The 21,467-nt window shown below is 40.9% G+C and overlaps 2 long non-coding RNA genes across 5 annotated transcripts; one reads left to right on the forward strand and one right to left on the reverse strand.

The window, feature by feature from the left end:
* Window positions 1-10,023: 10,023 nt before the first annotated feature.
* On the reverse strand, window positions 10,024-21,254 carry LOC308478247. Of its 4 annotated transcripts, none has more exons than XR_013986963.1 (5): window positions 21,017-21,169; window positions 18,022-18,144; window positions 14,607-14,704; window positions 12,102-12,373; window positions 10,024-10,358 (listed from the first exon to the last, which is right to left on the reverse strand). It is a non-coding gene; the product is annotated as an uncharacterized lncRNA (long non-coding RNA). The 4 variants fall into 4 exon arrangements; XR_013986964.1 differs by having other exon boundaries at window positions 18,022-18,139; window positions 21,017-21,168; XR_013986965.1 differs by lacking the exons at window positions 18,022-18,144; window positions 21,017-21,169 and having other exon boundaries at window positions 14,607-14,747.
* On the forward strand, window positions 14,820-16,722 carry LOC308478256. The gene is made up of 2 exons (XR_013986983.1): window positions 14,820-15,016; window positions 15,841-16,722. It is a non-coding gene; the product is annotated as an uncharacterized lncRNA (long non-coding RNA).
* Window positions 21,255-21,467: the final 213 nt, after the last annotated feature.

Raw genomic sequence — 21,467 nt, forward strand, 5'->3', positions numbered from 1 at the left:
GTCTATAATTGATATTACTTACCCTGCGGGGCACTTTATTACAGACCAAAATGTAATCAGCTGCAGGGCAAAGAAAAATCATGACAGAAGTTTCTTTAACATACTAGTGCTGCTGAAGGAACATAACCTGCAAGGTCCCACTGGCCATTAAAAACTGTTCTTACTTCTGCTAGGTCATGTTAGGTCAATGTAGCTGCATACATTACTGATTTTCGACATTAAAGTAAGCATTCGCTTAATGTTGGGCCAGCCGCTAGCCTGCAGGAGAGAAGCCCTACAGAATGAAAATGCCATGATTTGCAGTAAAGATCCCGCGACGGAAGGAAACAGATCACTCACAGGGTTGACAAGCTGGCATTCAGAAATGCTGCAAAGTGACCCAAACATGGAACCACAAAGGTTTTGCTGGACAGGTTTGGTGGCAGAAAATAGAAAAGTGCTCCAGTATGATATTTATGAAGACTGGCATCCTCATAGTTGGGATTAGAGATGGGGCAGTGAGGAGGATTTGGCTCGCTTTGCATTTTAATGTGAATCTACCTAATTTGCACATCCTGAATTGCAATGCAAATTCAAACTGCAACCCTTTGAAAGTTGCCCTTGTCTGAATTTTGCAATGCGAGCCAACCCAGAATGTGCGCAAAAATCCATGTGTTGGGGAAAGTGTGCATACAAATGAAAATAGTAGTGAAACTAATATTTAAAAATGCGTTGGGAAATAATATACAATGAAATGAAAAGGATGTTTCAAATAACCTTTGTAAAAAAAAAACCCATTGGGAATTATAAGAACAGAACTACCTAAATTGTATAGAAACTTATTCATGTATGTGACTACAGTCGCAAGTATGCTACTTACCCAAAAATGGAAAGAAATTCAATGAACGATTGTATAATAATGCAAATTCTTGTTTTGTATGTATATTTTCCCCCTCTTTCTTTTCTTGTCTTAATCCTTTCTTTTTTATCTTTATGTATGTATATATATATTTGTATTTTAATTCAATAAAGATGATTTAAAAAAAAATGGAAAGAAGTCCTAGCAAAGGAAGAATGGATACAAAAACTTAAGGAATATGCAGAAATGGCGAAACTTACCGGGAGAATAAGAAATCAAGATAACAAACTTTTTCAAAAGAATGGAAATGGTTCGTTGAATATTTACAGATAAATCGTAAACAGATAAAAACACTGGCAGGATTATTGTAATAACCTGCCGTTATATAAGAGTATATATTTAAAGAAGATAAATAAATGAGTAAGTTAATTTGGATATGGAGAAGATATTAAAAATAAATTTAAGGAACCACAGAAAGCGGGGGAAGGAAGTCAAGTTTTAAAATGTCAAAATGATTGTAAAACCTGTGAAATGTATCTATCTGTAAAGTATTTTTTTTTTTAAAAAAATGCACTACATTGGAGGGAATTGCTTGCAGAAATGTGTATATTAGGCAAAATACTAGGGGAGGGACAAGAGCTTGAGGTTAGAGCATCTACTTTACACGTGGAAGATTCCAGGTTCAATCCCTATCAACTCCTGGTAGGGCTAGGAGAGAAAGTGTTCATAAAACACGACTATTTCCCAAATAATTATTATAAAACATTGTTTGTTATAAAATATTTGGTATAAAATATCTGTTTGACACCCAGTGACATTTTATTCTCTCTCCTGGATATCTGACGACCGATCTTTTGCAGTGTTCAATAGTTGGCATGCTATATTTGTACTGAAGACTGATATTCAGTGGTACAGCGCAGTAATTTCCCAACTTCCTCTACTCAGTGAAGACTTTTCATCCTGATGTCTGCAAAAGAAGTTTTGCATATCTGCCCCAAGACTGCTGTGTACCAGAGGAGAGGACAGAAGTAGGGTGTGTGTTGGGGTATGTTGAGGAAACGGTGGATTCTCAGGACCCTGTGCCCCTTGTTCCCAGTAATTGAACTTGAAATGTACAGTTATGTTGTGAATGTGTGCACCGATTTCCATTTTGCTACAAGGCAGATACCCAGCCAAACTGATTTAAATGAGAGAATTAAGCTTTTTTTAAAAAGCTCTCCCATCGAACTCAATTGGACTAGAAAGTGCTTAACTTTAGATGATACCTAAGGCATTTTTCAGCTTCTCATCCTGCCCCTGAATGATGCCCTTGAGGCCTCCCAGTTCTTCCTCTCTTTATTTCTACAAATAATCTAGTTAAACAAACTTTATAACATCCATGTACAAAGATGCAGAGAGTCATTTGGGCTCACCTCTAAATCTGATAGAGGATGGAGGTGAATTTGGAGTGTTCTACTGAGACAGAACATCTGTAGGAATTTGAAGAGCATGCAAAACAATTTTGATGTGATTTGCCAAATTTCTCAGGGGGCTTCTTTGAGTAAGGATGCCCCTGGATGCCAGATTTAAAAGTCACGATTCCATGTGTTCACTAAAAAAAGGCACATAGCACTACCCTGGGCACAAAATTCAGGTTCTTGGTAATTTCAGTATTCATCGTTAATAAAATAAGTTTCTATGTACGGGCAATATCTGCTGAAATCTCAAAACTTCCCATAGATTTCCCATAGCTGTGGCAGGGCTTAAGTGACTCTCCTAATGCCTAGCAAAACTAGCATTAATTATGCAAAACAACAAGCATAGCAACTTTTGGGAAATGCATAATAAGCAGAATTTTGCAAGTTTCTCAACTGCACACCATCTATATACATCCCAGAATTCTGTTCCCTTGATGCAGAGGTGTTTTGTTGCTTTAGGCACAAACAACAATCTATTATTATTATTATTATTAGCCATAACACAAGCATTTAAGTCTTTGGAGTGAATCTGCATTTCTTTAACCTTTTAAAAGCATCCCTAAAGATGACAGTTTAGGTAAACACAAAGAGGACTGTAGGTGGGTCATGTATGAGGAACTGATACACACAAGCATTCTTCAGTTTCTAGGTCACTGGTTCAAATTCCTCGCTATTTAGTCAGGGAGGCTATCAGATGCTTACCACTACCATTTGATCTGCATCTATTCCCTGTCATTTATCAGCAGCCACAGCCACTGATGAACTAGCAGTGAGGCCTCCAAACTGCAAAATGCTGTGTTCTGCACATGGAGACAGCTGCATGCTCAGAATGAAAATGTGTTCGCTGCAGGTAGCAAACAGGTCATCCTCACAGCCCGGCCCATTTTATTCCCCTTGCCTTTTGTTTTTGGAAGGCTGTTTTGAACACACCCTGAGAACCAGAAAACTTATTTACAGTCACTGGGTTGTTTACCTTATAAGGTAACGTGTTTACCTTAAGGTTGTTTACCTTATAACATGTGATCAAAGCAGACCCTCCAGGTGTCCCTATTTTACACTCCCAGATTTACAGAAGCTGTATTGGCTTCTGATTTCATCTTGGAATGTCCCGCTTTTCCTTAGGACATCCCTATTTTCATCGGAGAAATGTTGGAGGGTATGGAGTTACGTGGCCCCTGAGCCAAGGAGACAAGTAACTATACAACCTTTAGAAGACATCTGACGGCAGCCTTGTATGGTATTGTGATGTTTAATGCTTAATGTTTAATGCTTAAAGTTATATTATGTTTTTATGTAAGTTAGAAGCTGCAATTTATAAATGATAAAATGATGATGATGAGGAGGATGATGATAGAATGGGATGTCCCCATTTTTATCAGAGAAATGTTGAAGGGTATGGAGTTTTGCAACTCCCCAAGCCAAGCAAATAAGTAACTATACAACCTTTAAAAGACACCTAAATACACCTGTATAGGAACGTTTTTTTAAATGTTTAATGTTTTATTATGTTTTTATATATATTGGAAGCTGCCCAGAGTGGTTGGGCAACCCAGCCAGATGAGTGGGGTATAAATAAAATCATCATCATCACCACCACCACCACCATCATTATGGAATAGGACATCCCTAGTTTCCCAGTAGTGATGTATGGAAGTGAGAGCTGGACCATAAAGAAGGCTGATCACCAAAGAATTGATGCTTTTGAATTATGGTGCTGGAGGAGACTCTTGAGAGTCACATGGACTATAAGAATATCAAACGTATCCATTCTGAGGGAAATCAGCCCTGAGTTCTCACTGGAAGGACAGATCCTGAAGTTGAGGCTTCAATACTTTGGCCACCTCATGAGAAGAGAAGACTCCCTGGAAAAGACCCTGATGCTGGAAAAGATTGAGGGCACAAGGAGAAAGGGACAACAGAGGACGAGATAGTTGGACAGTGTTCTCAAAGCTACCAACATGAGTTTGACCAAACTGCGGGAGGCAGTGGAAGACAGGAGTGCCTGGCATGCTCTGGTCCATGGGGTCATGAGGAGTTGGACACGACTAAACAACAACAACAATTTTCACCAGAGGGTATGTCACTGGGATACATGCAGGAGCCCATTTCTTATCACAGCACTCAACTCTTATAAGGTATTCTAAGTAGGGGGGAAAGAGAGTATATTTCTAAAGGCACACCAGATGGCATTCAGCTTTAATAGCAATATGCATAAGGGCACAGAACTGTAAACTGATTTGCAGCATTACTGCCAGCCAAATAGAAATGACAGTAGTCAATTCACTGGGAAAGGACCAAGGGTAGAGTTGACATGAAATTGTTCCTAACATACTTCCTTTGCATATTCAGACCGAACATTCCCATCCATTTATTGTGGTACTCAGTGTAGCCATTTGAATAACAGCAATTTCATTTTTATAGCCAAACTAAAGATGTCAATAGGTGCCCTCACAAGCTTTAGCACAGATTGAGTGCAGTTTGGGTATGAATTTCTGCTTCTGTTTTTTAAAAAAACACACTGTCTCTGTGTGTTTTTTAAAAAAACAGAAACGAATGCTGCATGTTTTTGGAATGTGCAAAACTGTAAGAAGGAATGCCGTGGTATAGGTTTTGAAATCATGACTGCAATAATAAAATTTTATGGGTTCTCCAGGGTTGAGAGCAAATTAGCAAATCAACCTTCACTGCAGTGAACACTTAGGTTATTAGAGAGAGCAATTTGCATGGCTGTACAAATAAAACAACCCAGACCAGCTTGTTACATTTCTGCTGACTCAAAAGACTGCGCTAAGCACATAATAGATCTAAGGAGACTACAACCTGCAGCTGAAAGAAACCAACTGCTGTCATGGTCCATGAAATGCCATTGATTGTTGCAGATGCCTTGCCTTCACACGGCTTATTTTCTAAGCAGGGTTATCCACAAATGGAGAGCCTGTTGCCTTCCAATATGTGGTTGGACCTCCAAAAAAATGGTCAGGGGTGGGGGAGAGAATTGTAGCACCATAACATCTGGAGATCTGTGTACACAGCTTTGTGAACACATTCCCTTTTTGGAAAAAAAAATTTATTTGGTTTTTCAAATTAAAATTTTACAGTCACATTATCCAACATACAACATAAAAACAAGATTCCAAGGAATCTCTTGGACTGCCCTCCTACCCTTTGTGGGTCCTATTGTTAATCATTTCCTCCTGCATCATTTATGATAATCCAAATCATTTACCTCTCCATTGTGTCCAAAATTCACCATTAGACTACAAGTGATATTCCAATCCTACTAACAGTTTTAACTGTTTACAATGGTTTTTAAGATATGTTAGAATTTTTCCCCATTCCTTATTAAAATTTTGGTCTTCCTGATTTCTGATTCTTCTGGTCATTTTGGCCATTTCAGCATAATCCATCAACTTGATCTGCCATCCTTCTCTGGTAAGGATTTTATCTTCTTTTCATTTCTAGGCCAATAACACCTGCGCAGTCGTGATCACATACATAAATAGTCTTTTCTGCTCCCTTGGGATTTCGGCACCTAGAATTCCTAAAAGGAAGGCTTCGGGGGTTTTTTAAGAAAAGATTGTTTTAAACATTTTTTTCAACTCATTGTATATTATTTCCCAGAAATTTTTTACTACCTTTCATTTCCACCACATATGATAAAGTGCCTTCTTTTTTCTTACATTTCCAGCATACATTTGACCCCATTTTATACATTTTTGCTAATTTGCTAGGAGTTATATACCATCGGCACATCATTTTCATATAATTTTCTTTCAATGTAAATTGTGCTATTTTTACTGCTGTTAGTCGCTCTGAGCCCAGCTTTGGCTGGGAAGGGCGGGATATAAATATAATTTTATAATTTTATTATTATTATTATAACTTGTAACATGCGGTGAACTTTAAATCCCAATTTCATAACTTCTCCCATGCTCTAAGTTGCATATTATACCCCAAGTCTCTTGCCCAGTGTATCATTACTGATTTGACCTGTTCGTCTTTTGTAGACCATTCTAGTATTAGTTTATACATTTTTGAAAGTAATTTTGTTTTATTCTCTAGCAGCTCTTTTTCAAATTTAGAGATTTCAGTACAAAAACCATTCTTTTTGTCCACCTTGAATATATCATTTAATCTGTGAACATATTATCTGCTACTTACCTGGTCAGGGATCACAAACCCAGCATCTCTGGGTACCACATTGATGGTCCTCCTGTATTCAGGGTGGGGGGATATTTGAGGTGGCTGGCAGGCACCCCTTTTGTCCATGGAGGGGCTTTTGTATGTGTATGGGGTGTTCAAGTGTGATCTCTTCGTGTGTTACTACAAGAGGTGTACTTAGGCAGAGAGAAAGATGCATGCGGTGTGTGAGGCAGAAAAAGAAAAGGAGGAATGTGTGTGATCTCCTTAAATTATATGTTTCATTTAAGATTCATATACTGATGGTCACTGTATCCACAATGTGAACTGAGGGTGTTCTGCTATTGGTATCATTTGTATATATCCCCCCCCCCCCAGATGTTTTCTGCTTTCTGCTTTAATTTTATTTCATCCTTTTCTTCCGCTCGTCATATTTTCACATTAAAAGATAATTTTAAAAAAGGAAGGTTGGATCATAATAAAGATAACAATGAAGCCATTTGGCTGTCCAAAGATCGCTAAATGCATAGACTCTGTGTCTCCAATCCACAGACACAGGTTCTCTTTAGACAAAAATGGGTATCGCTTAGGTGTCAATTAAGAGGCTGAGCAAAACAATGAAAGCCCAATTTAGGTATCCTGTCCAACCAGGAAATAATATGCAAAGCACTGTTCAAGGGGCTATCTCAAAGGGATAATCTTCTCTCTGTAGAGTTAACCACATACACATAGTCACGACTTTTCAGGTAAGAGCCATATTTTCCTGCAAACTCTTCTCTCCTCCTATGAAAGCTCATTCACTTGGGATTCAGAATTTGATTAGTCACATGTCTTCACAGGGTGTGGTTGTCTCCACACACAAGATTTTGTTACTCTCCTAAAAATTAGGTTGCATATGTGTGTGTGGGGGGGGTGTCACTTGCTTGAGCTACCCTTATGGCTCGGCAGTAAGAGAATTATAATAATAGTTTGACCCCTTAAATGAACATAGATGAATGTAGTATTTAGTGGTGGGATCTACTCTCCAGGCATTGCTTAGGTTTCAGAATTTTGTCTTTCAAAGAGTTTGCCAGCCTTATTGCTGGGGACATGTTTTTTAAAAGCAGCCGCAAAAGCCATTAGCAATTTCTGAAATGCAAAAATCTAACATTGTTAATCAAGAAGTTGCTTTCAGCTTGATCTGTGAACACTGTTTTGAATATGTGCCCCTATAGGACAGCCACTTTTAAAACCACACAGCATCCCTGGAATAGGGCTTCCCAGGAGCCTTGCATGGAATTGGAATGCAAAACCTACAAGCACTGGCGGATGAAGGTGGGGGCAGGGGGAGCGGGGAGCCCCGGGTGCCATGGGGGGGTCACATCACAGCTTCCCCCACCCCGGGACATGCACCGCTTGCCATACACCCCCCAATGCATGCCACATCCCCTGCGGGTGGCGCACTACACCCCCTGGGACACACGCCAGCCATGCCCCCGGATGTACGTCACTCCCGGTGCCAGAGCCGGTTGTTTCGCTGCTGCCTACAAATCAGGCAGGAAATGTTTTTGGTTTTTTTCCCAATTTTTTTATTGATTTTCCAAAAATTTTAAACAAACAAACATACATACATCTTAACTGTACTTGATCCAATCTTGGTAACATTGTTAAGTGACTTCCTCAAATCCCCCTGGTTGAATTTCAGTGTATATCATTGTAAGAGTTTTCCAAAACCAATTTTCTCATAAAATTAACTTGGCCACTTAACATCTTTCTTTGTTTTCATTTTGACTTTAAACATATTATTCTCTAACATCACATTAAAATCCTAAGCCTATCTGGTATTTGCAAGTTTTTCCAATTAAGTTATCTTAGTATATTTAACTAAATAGTCTTTGAATTTCATCCATTCCTCCTGGTACGCCTCCTCCTTCTGGTCGTGGACTCTTCCAGTCAGGTCGGCTAGCTCTGAAAAGTCCATCATCTTCATCAAATCAGACAGGAAATGTAGATAGGAAGTTTTAGGCTGGATGGAGCATAGAGAGAAGTGAGAGTGTGTGTAGAAGATAGTTTACTGTACAAATGTTCCTTTTTTGAGGCAAGCGTGGCCCCATTATTTAAGTGTAATAAAGCTTTTTTTCTTGCAGCCAATGGTAATTTCTTTATTGCATGTTAAATTTTCATACCAATATGTCAAAAAAGACTCTTGATTTTCTTTTTTAGTGACGTGCATATTTATTTAAATTTGATGAATTAACAGACCCTTTTAAACAATAAGCAATTAAATAAATTAATGGGCCATTTTAAAAGCAGGTGATTGATCTACCAAAATCCTTCATTCTGGCTTTTGGAGCAAGCTCCCAGAAGACAGTTTCCAGTGAAGGCAGTTTTTAAAGTTACTAATATGACAATTCAGTCGTTTAACTTTTTAAAAAAATAAATGTTACCAGTGGAGTTCCCAGGAAAGTCAAGAAAAGGCTTGGAGAAGCAAAAAGGAATTTCAGGTATGTATGAAGGCCACAAGAGAGGAGTCCTGTAACAACAACAACAACAACAACAACAACAACAACAACAACAACAACATTATTTGCACCTCACCCATGATAAAGACCAACAGCACCACCTAGTGAATCTAGGGTTCTGAACCCCTGAGAAGAATGAAATAAATAAGCAAACATCCTTAGTTTCATCTCCAGTCTACCTCCTGAGCCCCTTTCATGATAGTTCAGTTGGTCTGAACATGACAGCTCTTTCAGAATAGAACTATCCCATAAATAACTTTCCAATTAGCTACCTGGACTACTTTCATCAGAGGCAGACCATCTAAACTCCATCTAAGGAAGGAAGGTGGCTTTTACCCGACTTAGTTCAAATACTCATTTGAGCAGTGCGAATTTGGTATTTTCTCATTAACATGCAAAAATTGCATTTCTCTCCTATCCCTATTCAGAAGACTTCTTGGCTGTCTGAACTTCCTAATTTGAAAAGCTCCATAGGAGATGTTAACCACACAGTGTCTTCCCTGGAACTCAGATTGAAGCATAGGAGGTTGGTTACCAAGCATCCGAGATCAGTACACTCCATTTACCTTTTTTTAAAAAATCCATATTGGTTTCTTTAAAAGTAGAAAGACTTCATGTTTTTCAAAAGCAGGACTAACAGTGGCTGGGAACACAGAAAGTAGCCTCTCCATTTTGACCTGCTTCCAAGGATGTCCAGTGGAGGATGTCATGGGATTTGGGGGAAATGTGGACACCGAGGGCAGGTGTAGGATACAGACTGCTGGTGAGATTACTTGCAGAACACTCACCAACATGCTCCGGCAGCCTCGAAAGCAACAAAAATACAGTGGTACCTCGGGTTAAGTACTTAATTCGTTCCGGAGGTCTGTTCTTAACCTGAAACTGTTCTTAACCTGAAGCACCACTTTAGCTAATGGGGCCTCCTGCTGCCGCCACGCTGCCGGAGCATGATTTCTGTTCTTATCCTGAAGCAAAGTTCTTAACCTGAAGCACTATTTCTGGGTTAGCGGAGTGTGTAACCTGAAGTGTATGTAACCTGAAGTGTATGTAACCCAAGGTACCACTGTATGCACTTTAACAATAAGAATTTCGCTTCCTTTCTTCCCAAACATAATTTATTTTCTCATTAACTGATAGTGAATGGTATCAGTTTGTGTGTGTGTGTGTGTGTGTGTGTGTGTGTGTGTCTGTGTGTGTGTAGGGGAGGAATTTTTGAAACAGCACTAGTTAGAATTGTCAATATCACTGTTGCCTTGTGGTTGCAGTGCAGGCAAGAGGAAATCTGGTTCCAGCCACCAACGAGGAAGTCAGGAGCAGCTGCAATGGGCCAGCAAGAGCATTAGCAAGGGGCCTGGTACCACAGCTGTCAGCTAAAGGACCATCAGTGTCATGGAGTTTCCTTCCCCTTCCACTGCAGCAAATCTAGAAGTGAGAGGAAGAACACTTTGGTTAGAGAATCAAGAAAATCAATCAGAGGTCACAGACAGCTTCCTCCCAGCAAGAACACCAGCAAGGTGTTCCCTAAGTGGATTGAAATGCCTGGTAAGAACTTACATTCTCAAGATGCCCACCATTCCTCTACCTTTGTCCTCCATTCCCTTGTGCATCTGCTTTGTTTAATAGGGAGGCAGTGATGGCCGCCAACCTAGGTGGCTTTGAAAGACGATTAGACAAATTCTTGGAGGAGAGGGCTATTGATGGCTACTAGCCATGATTGCCTTGCTCTGCCATGTCAACAAACTGGAGGCCAATAGTGCTTCTGAAAACTACAGGAGGTCTGGATCCTGCTTGCTGGTTTCTCACAGGTATCTGGATGTTGGATTAGGTGAGCCACTCTCCTGACCCCACAGGCTATTCTTATATTCTTATGCTCTTATGCTCTTATTTTTTGTTTATGCACAGATTCAGGTGCTGTTGCACTAAAACTCTCATTGGTTCTCCAGACCATTGGCCACATTGGCTGGAGCTGATGGGAGTCCAAAAACATCTGGAGGACTACAGGTTAGCAGCCTCTGAGGTATTGCACCTAGTTACTTTCAGCACTCTAGAAACAGCAAAGTATAAGGAAGATGTGGGGAGTGCATCATCACTATGAAACCTTCACACTGGGGTGGTGGGAATGTCTTTGGAACCAAGCCTGGGATGAATGGTATATCAATAAAGTTAAAATACTGCTCTTCAGACTGTGCAATATTGCCAAACAGAAAAAAGAATCTGCCCTCTTTCAAAAGAAAAACAAAGCAAAGCAAAGGAAGACCTTCTGTAATGCACCTTATGCCATCAACAAAGGGACTTTTATTTTTTCAAAAGTTTACTCATAGACTTAATTAGATCCACATGGTTATAAATGTGCATCCTTTGATTTAATACCTGTTTCCAACTCCCCCATCCAGGCCCAATAAAAACAACAGCATTGCTATTCTCCTATAAGCCAACTGGACCTCTATGCACAAGGTACATATGAGAAGCAAATTAGCAGGGTACATCATTAAATTGGTAATAAAAGGGGAGCTGGCATAATGTGACTATCTTGTTACATTAATATGCTTCCTAGCATACTTTAGGAAATTAAAGGAAACATCACTCCGTAGAAAAACATTACTGCAGTTTCAATATATCATATAGTGTTTTCCCTTGCCATATGTTCCCCTGTTTTATGGTTGTTTTAGACTTATCTTCAAACCACTTGTAATAGGGCAGAGAAGTCCTCAGTCAGTGTTAAGACTTGATCCTTACATTTTCCAAGTTTCAAAGCAGGTGTCTTTAATTTGAATGGGGCAAAGAAGGTTAAATCTTTGTAAATGTTCCTCACCTATAGAAAGCTAATTCGACAAAACAATTTGGGAACTCTGAGATGAGACTTCCCGCAGCTTCCATTTTCCCTTAACCCTTAAGGTATTGTCTCCCTGCAAAACATTTGTATACATTAAAAACGCAGCTCTGACCTAGTGATTTATTGAGATCACTTCCTTATGGATCAAAGCGAGTCTCAAGAATCAAGGAAAGGAGATCCAAGAGCGTTGATGTTGGGAATGGAGCCAAGCCTGGCAATCAGCCTGTAACTAAGTCTAAGCACATGCAAATGAACCAACCATGTATTGCTTCCTTATCTAGCCCTGTCAATGGAAGGGTTGCTGGTTATGGCTACCTCAAGCTTGTGCTCACCAATGCTAATGTGTGGTGTGCTGGCAACATCCTGACCCAGGATGTTGGTCTTCGCCAGGCTGATGGTGAGGTTGAAGTCCATGCAGGCGTGGGCAAAACAATTGATGAGTTTCTGCAGAGCTTCCTCAGAGTGCACTGTCAAGGCTGCATCATTTGCAAACAACATCTCTCAGATAAGAACCTGCCACACTTTTGTCTTGACGTGGAGACAAGACAGGTTGAACAGACCCCCATGACTCCTGGAATGGATGTACACACTGTCTTCAGTTGAGCTGAAGGCATATGAGAACAACAGGGAGAAGAATATGCCAAAGAGAGCTGGGGTGAGAACACAGCCCTGTTTCACACTGCTGGGCATGATGATGATGATGATGATAACAACAACAACAACAGAAATAGAAATTTATTATTTATACACCACCCATCTGGCTGGGTTTCCCCAGCCACTTTGGGCAGCTCCCAACAGAATATTAAAAACACAACAAAACATCAACATTAAAAACTTCCCTAAACAGGGCGGCTTTCAGATGTCTTCTAAAAGTTAGATAGTTGTTCATTTCCTTGGTATCTGACGGGAGGGCGTTCCACAGGGTGGGTGCCACCACCGAGAAGGCCCTCTGCCTGGTTCCCTGTAACCTCACTTCTCGCAGTGAGGGAACCGCCAGAAGGCCCTCGGAGCTGGACCTCAGTGTCCGGGCTGAACAATGGGGGTGGAGACGCTCCTTCAGGTATACTGGGCTGAGGCCGAGGCATCAAATGGCAGGACAGAGTCTCAAACAAAGATGTGCTTTCCCAAGCCCATGTTCCTAGCACGTCACAGGAGCCTTTCTAATCAGCCTTTGGCACTCTTTCTGCCCATGCCCTGTCCCAAGGCTGCACTCCTCACCAGCCCTGATCCTCTTTTTCTGGATTTTAGGCTGCCTTTGAGAGCAGTCCTGCTCATAGACACACTGTCTGATTTGACTCTTGAAATTTCCAGCTGGATACCCATCTTTGCATCTCATCTGCCTGCATGTCTGCCCAGTGGATGCCCTACTGGGGCCAGGGGCCACCAGATCCCCTCAGAGCCCTTTTGATCCTGCCCAGTAGCCTACAGTAGCCTAAGAACACCAGATTTCCTTCTTACGATCCAGATCCCCACTTCTCTATGCAGTTTAAGAATAGGTAAAGACCTCCATCTCTTTCTCCTCACCATCCTGCCCTCTCCCTCATTGATCTAGGCATTGCCACACTGTCACATGCCTTGACTCACTGCCACCCTGCTTCTCTTCTGGGATAGGTTTCACAACTCCATACTCAGTAGCTAAGGTGATTTCGCTGTTGTTGCCTTTTAATAAACTTTTCTGTGTTGAGTCCCAAAATCTAAGCTCTGCTTTCCCTTCCCAGGGCTCTTACAGGAATGTGCTAATATACGCGTATTGCTAGTTTCTGGGCCAGCTGCATCAGATTGACAGTAGCCTGTCAGACTGTCCTCTGGGAGGAATCGAGCCAGCAGCTGTCAAGGGAGCTTCTGAGACTGGCTTGTTTAGAAGGCAATCGACCAGAGTCCCTTGTTTGGAACTAACAGGAAGCTATGGCTAATTGCGGCTTCCTAGTTTATTTCCTTGCTCACATGAAGCGAAGTGGGAGCAAATGTGTTGCATGCGAGCACACAAAGCCTATGCATACCTTGGCTTATTAAACTAATCAGTGATAGCAACTTTCAGTTTACCAGTTAGTTGAAAAATACGCTTGCATTTCTGAAGCTGTTTCAGACCCTACAAGTGTCTCCATTTCCCATGGACAGTCCCAGATTTACAGAAGTCATCTGATTTGATCCCAGAATGCCCCACTTTTCCTTAGGATGCCCCTATTTTCATCGGAGAAATGTTGGAGAGTAAGGAGTTATCTGACCCCCAGGCCGCCTGAAGGCAATCCTGTATGGGGAAGATTTTTTTATGGTTTTATATATGTTGGAAGCTGCCCTGAGTCAGTTGGATGGGGTATAAATATAATAATAACAATAATAATAATAATAATAATAATAATAATAATACCATATTTTTTGCTCTATAAGACTCACTTTTCCCCTCCTACAAAGTAAGGGGAAATGTCTGTGCGTCTTATGGAGCGAATGCAGGCTGCGCAGCTATCCCAGATGTAGAATATTTTTTTTCTTGTTTTCCTCCTCCAAAAACTAGGTGCGTCTTATGGTCTGGTGCGTGTTATAGAGCAAAAAATACGGTAGTAATAATAATAATAATAATAATAATAATAATAATAATAATAGGATGCCCCTATTTTCATCAGAGAAATGTTGGAGGGTGTATACTGTTTTGGTTCTGGTGTGTTACTGTACCAGGAAATTAAATATATAATATTAAAGATGGCCTTTCCTTTCAGCAATAAGTGGTAGCTATCATCTGTTAAATTATGAAAGGGCACACATTATTGTTGTGCAAATTCCTTTCAATACAACCATCAATTTATCAGCTAAACATCAGGTGAGTAGCCAAGTAAAAACACCTTGATCCACATGGCTCTGCTCTCAGTGGATTTATTTTCCCCTGTGATGATCTCTTTTGAAACGCTTCCTCATTTCTTAGCAAAACAATGTAAAGTTTCTGCAGGGTATAAAGAGATGTGAGATTATGAAATCAAATGAGCCCATGCTGTCTCAGTGGATTTGACTGTTATTAACTGCCCAAGAGATTCAAATCCAGGTTCTAAATTAATCCCGTTGCTGATACAGGCATATCTTTCTAGAGCTCTCGGAAGGCAGTTTGCAGAAGCTGTCTTCTCTACAAGTTAAAAGCTAACCACTCAGAAGGGTCACTTCTTGTGGGATGAAACTGGGTCATCAGTTATCCCCCACTCCAACAGGGAAGGAAATAATAACCCCCCTCAAGATACTTTTCATAAGACATCCCGCAACAGTAAGTAAAACACAAGGTGTACTAAAATTAGGAAGGAGCTGGATCGTGATGTCGTAAAAGGAGTTCATGCAGTAGGGTTCGAAAATCCGAGGCTCCTTGAAAGCGTATCAGAGGCTAATGATACACTGGGTGAGGGATTTGGGGCATAACATTCAACTTTTAGATTGGGAAAGGTTATGGAAAACAGATTTGAAATTCTCGGCATGTTGTACGCTGAAAGAAAACTATATGAAAATTATGTACAGGTGGTAATTGACTCCTAGTAAGTTAGCAAAGGGACGCGGGTGGCACTGTGGGTTAAACCACAGAGCCTAGGACTTGCCGATCAGAAGGTCGGCAGTTTGAATCCCCGCGACGGGGTGAGCTCCCGTTGCTTGGTCCCTGCTCCTGCCAACCTAGCAGTTCGAAAGCACATCAAAGATCAAGTAGATAAATAGGTACCGCTCCGGCGGGAAGGTAAACGGTGTTTCCGTGCGCTGCTCTGGTTTGCCAGAAGTGGCTTAGTCATGCTGGCCACATGACCCGGAAGCTGTACGCCGGCTCCCTCAGCCAATAAAGCGAGATGAGCGCCACAACCCCCGAGTCGGCCACGACTGGACCTAATGATCAAGGGTCCCTTTACCTTTACTTTAAGTTAGCAAAAAATGTATAAGACAAGTACAAATACCTGCTGGAAATGTAGAGAAAAAGAAGGTACCTTTTATTATATGTGGTGGTCGTCTAAGGTAATGAAAGCGTTCTGGGAAATGATATATAATGAATTGAAAAAAAATATTTAAAATAACTTTTATTAAAAACAAACAAACCAGAAGCTTTCTTATTAGGAATTGTAGGTACTGCCACCCCAAAGGAGATGACTTTTAATGTATACAACAGCAGCCACATGGATGCCACTAGCCTGGAGATGGAAAGAAGACAAAGACCCTACCAGAGAAGAATGACAAATTAAACTGTTGGACTATGTGGAATTGGAAAACTGACTGGAAAGCTCAGGAACCAAGAAGACAAAAACTTCAAGAAAGAATGGGGGGGTGGGAATTATAATTTATTTAGGAGACCACTGCAAGCAGATGAAAACATTGGCAGGATTTTAACAACACTTGTAATGTAACAATTACTATGGACAATATGGAGAGATACAAAATATGAATAATGAAATAATATGCAGCTGAAAATGTTGACAATAAGACCCATGGAGAGGGTGATGGGAAGTCTGGAGATTCAGAGAAATCTCTAAAGGTGGATATGCATTGTTATAACTTTACGCTTGCAAAATCAAATAAAAACTATTTTCAAATGAAGAAAAGGAAGCTTATCGGAGGCTTTTCACTTTCCCAGCATGCTGTTGTGTTTGGTCCGATTCTCTCAGACAGCACCTGAAGTGATAAGCTTGTTTCTAGATTGTACCATTTTATGCCGCAAGAGTGGAGAGGGCATTTTCTGAGGCAGCCCGTAAGTTGTGGAACTACTTTCTCACAGAGATGTGTGCTTCATTATACAGCTTTGGGCATTGCTGAAGACGCATCTCTTTAACTTGGCTTTTGACACTAGAGATGAATATTGTTAGGACCCACTTTGTTTTTGAAATTAAACTGTTTGATATTAAAACACAATATGATGCAATATTAATGTTGTGTTTTAATTGCTGAAACCTTCCCTGGGACTTTAGGGTGAAGGGCAGGCAATAAATTATTGCAATAACAATGGTTATTATTATTAATCCTTGTGCATAGAAAATTGCAAGGTTAGAAGCCTCCTTAACAATGTGATTTTTTCCCCCTTTAGTCTCAGTAGATTTTTTTTTTTTTTTTGCTTGTTTATGGCACAGGGGAGTATTCAGTCATGTGAACCCCCACCTGAAGTATAAAAGGTACAGGTGTACCATTTTCTTTGTAGCAAACCAACCCTAAAGAAGAAATAATAATAATAATAATAATAATAATAATAATAATAATAATTTTTATTTATACCCTACCCTTCCTGGTGTAAAAACTGGGCTCAGGACTGCTAACAGCAAATATAAAACATTGATTAAAATGTGACTTAAAAACAGCATAAAAACAGCATAAAATACAACATAAATGCAGCATCAATGTCAATAAAATTCAAAAATTCAGGGATCATTTTGGGGAAACCCCAGACAGTAAACATCAAATGATCACCAAGGCTAACTGGCCAAGTTGGTCCTACTAGGGCCAGCAAGGAGACCAGGGAAGAGTTTAAATATGGGGTCCCAGAAGGGTTTCTTCATAGAAAAGGAAAGGGAAAAGGGAGTAGAGAATCAGGCTAATTCAAATTGAAGGCCAGGTGGAAAAGCTCTGTCTTACAGGCCCTGCAGAAGGAGATCAAGTCTGGCTTCTTTAGGGCCCGGGACCTTTAAGCTACTATTATTCATGGACCTTGGGGTCCTCTGCGGGACATACCAGGAGAGGCGGTCCTGTAAGTACGATAGGACTCAAGATGGGGCTGTGCAGCTGAAGAAGTGATGTTCTGTAGAGAGGAGTTGCTCTGATCACAGCCACTGTCAATGAGTTTTATGGGATTCAGGAAAGTATCTGGGGCATTGCTTAAAGGGGTCTCAAGTCAAAGCGAAGAATTAAGGGGTGGATTGGATAAGGGTCTTGGATTCTGTCTCTCCTCCCTCTCATCAAACCCAAAAGGCCTTCAACTAGGACACCTGTTTTCCACTTGCCCCCAAGGTTCTGCCATCTCTCCTGGGGTAGGGGGTGTTAAGCTAATATTCCACTGAAGATAAAAATAACTGTTTTATTTCCTGCTTCATTTTGGATATTACAGAGTTGTGCAAAGCACCTCAGCTCCATCTTCCAGCCATTGTCAGCAAAGGAGGATGGATTTTGGTCCATCATCAGGCATGAACTAAATCCTCTTGCTCCCTTATAGTTGCTAGCTGCAACAGCTGCAAGAGGGAAAATCCTGCTTCCTAGTTTTCAAAACACCAGCCTGTCTTAGTGCCGAAAAGACTATTAGTACTATGGAGACTTAACCTTCATTGGCAGAGGAGTTGTCTTTCATTCAACAGCCCTCCTCTATTCATTTTGATTTCTGCCAATCACTTTGTGCCAGACGAAGAAGGATATGTATTGACGGTTCAGTCTCCAAATCCTGCACTTAACATGACATAGTAAATGCTAGTTAGAATCCATTGTTGTACATTACAATACTAGCAAAATGCCTATCATAATGATGAACGGGATGTGTGTGTGGAGAATGGGGGTTTGTCTATCGAAAGGACTGCTGGAGACAGGTGCAAGCAACCCCAGGGACATTGCTAGTAAGGCCCATTCTGCTAGAATGGGACACAAAAGAGGAGGAGGTCAAATCGGTCATAATCAAATGGGCACAGTATATAGGACATAATATACAATTTGAGGACTGGGAAAAATTGTGGAAAAGAAATTTGAAATTGACAGGTTGTTCTCTTTTGAAAGAAAATTATATGAAAATGATGTATAGATGGTATATTACACCAGTACAGATAGCAAAAATGTACAAAACTGGGTCAAACACATGTTGGAAATGTAAAGAAAAAGAAGGGACTTTTTATCAGATGTGGTGGGAATGTAGAGAAGTTTAAAAAAAAGGGAAATGATATAGAATGAATTGAAAAAAATGTTTAAAATGACATTTGTAAAAAAAAACCAGAAGCATTTCTGTTGGGGATTGTAGGACAAGACCTGCCAAGAAAAACAAAGAACTTATTTATGTATGCTACAACAGCGGCAAGAGTCTTGATAGTACAAGGATGGAAGAATGAGGAAACCCCAACGAAAGAACAGTGGCAAGAAAAATTGATGAGCTACGCAGAGCTGGCTAAATTGGCATACCAATTGTGGGATAAGGACAACTGTGACTTTAAGGAAGAATGGGAGCTTTTTACAACTTATCTAAAAGACAACAGGTTTTGAATAAACATACACAAATTTACTAGTTGATAACATGGTAGATAGGGACGCGGGTGGCGCTGTGGGTAAAACCTCAGCGCCTAGGACTTGCCGATCGTATGGTCGGCGGTTCAAATCCCCGCGGCGGGGTGAGCTCCCATCTTTCAGTCCCAGCTCCTGCCCACCTAGCAGTTTGAAAGCATGTCAAAGTGCAAGTAGATAAATAGGTACCGCCCCGGTGGGAAAGTAAACGGCGTTTCCGTGAGCTGCTCTGGTGCTGGCTCGCCAGAGCAGCTTCGTCACGCTGGCCACGTGACCCGGAAGTGTCTCCGGACAGCGCTGGCCCCCGGCCTCTTAAGTGAGATGGGCGCACAACCCTAGAGTCGGACACGACTGGCCCGTACGGGCAGGGGTACCTTTACCTAACATGGTAGATAGATACTGTAAGGATATGTATAATTTTACAACATGCAGAGAATAATATGTTCTGAGAAAATCAGAGAGAGGAGCTGAGGGAAGTCTCGGGGGGGGGAGGGAAGGTTTGAAGGGGGGAAAGGGGGAGAATAATGAATATTATATGTTTTGATAATCTCTTATGCTGAAATTGTTAATAAAAACATATTTTTTTTAAAAAAAGACATTGCCAGTAAGGCCCAACCACACACTGTTGGCATGGAGGGCACATTTTGCTTCTACTTTATTCTCAAGTGCAACACATAAGTTCTCCGAGCAGAGTGAAGGACATGATTATAGAGCAGAAAATAAAGGGAGCCACATATGTAGAATAGAAAGTAAAGAGGCACACTCTGACATCAGTGTGGTGGTGGTTAAACATATTCTCTGCTCCCTAGTAACCCTGCCCCCTTGGAATCCTGACCATTGAGTATACCCTGTAATTCTAGTCTGAAGCTATTTGCAGAGCACTTATTGGCTTCAGTTTCTTAATCACACTTGAGCTCTTTTCAGGCATTCATCTCTCATGCTCTTAGACTCATGTGAGAGGAAACACAGGGCCACAATCTCTGGCCTAGCCCCCTCCAACCATGCCCCTGTTTCTCCATTTGAGGATGCAGTCAAAAGTGGGGAGCCTGCTGTATATGTGTAAACCACCCCCCCCCGCCCAATTTAGGGATTGGCCCAGGTGCATATGGGCAAAATGGAGGAAGAAAAGTCAGAGACTATTATCTGAAGATATGTAAGCCTTCAGACATTATAGAAAACCAAGAGAAAACGATGAATGGCTTGGATTTCCTCTTCCTACCTTGATACTCTAATATCAGTAAAGAAGTCATAAATCTCCTAACCCTCTGGTGAGAAATATGAGCTGTTTCTGTTTCTCAGGTTTTCTGTTGAATGAAGTACAAACATTTCTCTTTGGAAATGTTTGGAAGTGCAAAACAGGAAGTGGAATCCCTCCCACTTCCTGCCTCACCCTCCTTTTTTTTTTTTTTAACATTCAAAGCTGCTTTGAGGTTGGAAGCACAGAAGAAAGTCCCTCACATAAAATTATTGTAAAGCAGAAAATGTCTGAAAATGCCACTGGGAAAACTGAATTTTCAAGAAACCAAACCAAAAGGACAATAAAACCCAACCTCCACAACAATAAAAGGCAATATAATAGAATGTTAAAGCCTATTAAAACAAACCATAATTTAGGAAACATAAACTATAAATATTTTAAAATAACTATGTACTGAAACCCAGTACAGCCATCCACACTGGGGGAGGGGGGATGGTTAAAAATGATACGCCAATACTCATATTTTGATAGAAGTGCTATGGGTGCCAGCACAAAATGTATTCCATGGGTAGCAGAAAAAAGAGAGAGGTGATGGTACTCCGTATCGGTGAATACACATAAAACACTGTAGCCAAGCAAAATCACCAATAATTCCTATTAACTACTGGAGACTCTGGTGCAAATCTGGTTCAAGAGCACAGAAACATCAGACATTGTCTTGGAAACTCTTCTTTACTGCCATTACTACAAATGCACAGAACAATTTTCGTATCCCTCCACATTTCCATTGATTACACCACACTGAAACAGTGCGCCTCACTCTCACGACATTTTCTGTATTTTCCCTTCCACTTTTACCTCAAATCTTTTCTCCTGTATAGATCCTTTACTAGTTGTCCACTTCTCTGTTACCTCCCATTGTCACTGTCAAAGGCCAAAGCTGGTAACCTTATCCTCTGTCTCTTGGGATGTGGGGTGACTTCACTATTTGTGTCATAACTGCTGAGATGGATGACATCATAGTGCACAGTGACAACAACTGACATGCATTAGCACATTAAGTGTTGTAACCAAAGGGCACTGCTGCTAGGTTATCACTGCCCAGACTGCTCCTTCTGAGAAACTTACCCCTTCTTGCTCGCTGCTGCTGCTGCTGGTGGTTACATGATGTCTCCAACTTCCTTCAAATCCCACAACATTGTTCTGTACAGTGGTGCCTCGCAAGACGAAATTAATCCGTTCCGCGAGTCTCTTCGTCTTGCGGTTTTTTCGTCTTGCGAAGCACGGCTATTAGCGGCTTAGCGGCTAT

This window comes from Podarcis pityusensis (assembly GCF_964106645.2).
Source record: "Podarcis pityusensis genome assembly, chromosome: 5".
NCBI lineage: Eukaryota > Metazoa > Chordata > Lepidosauria > Squamata > Lacertidae > Podarcis > Podarcis pityusensis.